General features: G+C 43.0%; 1 long non-coding RNA gene across 1 annotated transcript; it reads right to left on the bottom strand.

Moving 5' to 3' along the window:
* Positions 1–1,598: 1,598 nt before the first annotated feature.
* Positions 1,599–2,361, bottom strand: LOC141615141 (uncharacterized). Its single transcript, XR_012529659.1, has 2 exons — positions 2,306–2,361; positions 1,599–1,798 (listed from the first exon to the last, which is right to left on the bottom strand). It is a non-coding gene; the product is annotated as an uncharacterized LOC141615141 (long non-coding RNA).
* Positions 2,362–2,897: the final 536 nt, after the last annotated feature.

Raw genomic sequence — 2,897 nt, 5'->3', positions numbered from 1 at the left:
AATGAATGATTAGGAGAAGAAAGAATAACTGTGGCTTGATATGTGTGGTGAAAATTAGGAGAAGAAAGAATAACTGTAGCCAATAGAAGTGCGGCACGGGAGGGAGATGCGTGGTTCATTTAGGGAGCTGGGCGTCATCTTTCTTTTTGAAAAATTTTTAAATGCAGGGGGAGACGCGCGACCTGAAGTCGGCCCGCCCGTCTCGAGAAATGGAACGCCCGTCCGGAAGCTAGGACGCCCAGATTTCGTGGCAGTGCAAAAATTCTCTTGGATGATCAGATAGGGACGCGCGTCCCTATAGGTGGTCTGCCCGTCTCGAGTATTCGGGACACCCGTCCGGATGTTAGGACGCCCAGATTTCTTTCCAGCAAAACTTTTTCTAATCCTCTTGGCTCCAGCTTCTTTGAGTCAAGGCTAGCTCGTGGGGATCCTCCTTTTAGCCCTTCTATAGTTTCTTTTTCCTTGAATGAGTGACATAGGCTCTCTCTTAGTCTAGGCAAAAGCTTCCCCACACTTGAACTTTAAATTCTTTACACATCAAACTTGATTAGTAACTCTGCGTCGCTTACTCTCATGTCAAAAATTGTAGTTAAAACAAGGAATTAAAATGCAATGCAATGAAGTTAAGTGTAATTAGGTAAGTTTGTATATTTACAAGTGGTGGTTTTACGAGGACTCCACCAAACACTCCTCCATTTTAATACTAGATCATGGTGGGAGAGGCTTAAGGCGAGTGACCTCAACCTCTCCTACAAAATTTCCTTCATAATAAGGCTTGATACGTTGACCATTGACTTTGAACTGATTCCCATCTTTTGACATTAGCTCAATGTCTCCATACTTCCCAACATTTGTGATTACAAAGGGACCCGTCTATCGTGAATCAACTTTCTGGGGAAGAGCCGATATCGAGAGTAGAATAGAAGGACTTTGTCTCCCTTGTGCAAGGCCTTTTGCTTGATTCTCTTGTGATGAAGCAATTTGGTACGATCTGTATAGATCTTTGCATTTTCATAACAATGAAGCCGGAACTCCTCCAATTCTTTAATTTGCAAAATCCTCTTCTCTCCACTTAACTTGATATCAAGATTGAGAGTCCTGATTGCCCAAATAGCTTTGTATTCCAATTCAAGTGGCAAGTGACAAGCCTTTCCATAGAATAACTTGTAAGGTGAAGCTCATATATGTGTCTTATAGGCTGCCCTAAAATCCCAAAGACTATCATCAAGCTTCACGCTCCAATCCTTACGTGTCTTGTTAACAACTTTCTCAAGAATTTGCTTGATCTCTGTATTTGAAACTTCGACTTGACCGCTTTTTTGTGGATGGTATCCCAAGCCGATCCTATGTGGAACACCATACTTATTCAACCGATGCAAGTTTATTCTCATGGAAATGTGATCCACCATCACTAATAATTGCTCTAGGGACTCCAAACCTTGGGAATATCACTTTCTTTAGGAGCTTGGTCACCGTCTTTGCATCATAGGTTGGGGTAGCTGTAACACCCCCTCATACCAAGGTACCTTACCAGGACTACCCAAGCATGAAAGGCTGTTACCATCTCGGTTGCCCGAGGTTAGTATAGATCAAAAGCGTCCGTCCTAAACACATTTATTAGAAGTACTGTAAAGTATTAATGTTTACAACAATTCAAATCCAAACCAAAACCAATAAAGTGAATACAACTGAGGACAACTACAAAATCATAGCTAAGACTCGTGACTGTGATACTACAACTGGTGATGACGACTTCCCCATGACCGCCCAAGCTCACCAAAAGCAATACCTGTCAAATCTGCTCACCATCCCCGAATGGATCACCGCAGGTTTTACAAAACAACAACAACGGGGTCAGTACTACTCAATCAATCTAAGACAACAAATAATACCACCGGTGATCATCGATCTCACACGAGAACCGACTACACACCGAAGTGTGTAGTAGCCCGCCAGATTACCCATCGCAACAGGTAATCCTCGCCGCCAGTGGGTGACCGCAGCCCATCCCCACCTAGTCCAGCTCATCAATGAGCGACTAACAATCCCTGTCCCTTAATGTGCACATCCCCTCCCGTGACGGGTTCCACGGAGGGCGAACTAGGGTGTGAATCCACTCCCGCAAGTGACTCCACCACAATCACACACACAAGACATCACTGTTTGTCACAACACCACAACCGTCACAACACAACCACACCAACACCGTCTCCACAACACCCATCCTCCGATGGATCGAGATAACAACAATTATGAACATATGCAATCTCAAAAACAATTAAAGATCGAGTAGGAGAAACCCTACCTTTTCGCAATCCGCTTACGCCGCAATCAACCATACAAATGCATAACAAATACAACATCGTCACCTACAACAACAATTACATGATTCCAATCACTAACTGCAAAATCCCATTTCCCCCAATTCATGATCAAAGACAAACCCTAAATATCAATCATTGAATATAAGGATGGGGACTTACCGAAGATGAATCAAAGGAAAGAATACAATTGCTATGATCACCCAAAGGAGAGATTCAGAGATGATTAGAGCGTCGTAGGATGTTTTAGGTTTTGTAAATTGTAAATAGAAACTGTTTATCGTAATATATAACGCCCTAACCATTCCCAAATAAAAATGCAGAAATAATACTCGACGGACCGGGTACTCGGTCGAGTATAGAGCATACTCGGCCGAGTATCCTCTACTCGGTCGAGTATTCCTCATACTCGGCCGAGTATTCCTCAGGAAGCCAAACAGAATACACTTTTAACATTACTCGGCCGAGTAGGCACTACTCGGTCAAGTACTTAACTTATAAAAATCCGTAGTGTTACAATCTTCCCCCCTTAAAAAGAACTTCGTCCCGAAGTTCACACTCTACTATAAAACAAAG

The sequence above is a fragment of the Silene latifolia genome, chromosome 11 (assembly GCF_048544455.1).
Source record: "Silene latifolia isolate original U9 population chromosome 11, ASM4854445v1, whole genome shotgun sequence".
In the NCBI taxonomy this organism is placed as follows: domain Eukaryota; kingdom Viridiplantae; phylum Streptophyta; class Magnoliopsida; order Caryophyllales; family Caryophyllaceae; genus Silene; species Silene latifolia.
This window is presented reverse-complemented; position numbering and strand designations above follow the sequence as displayed.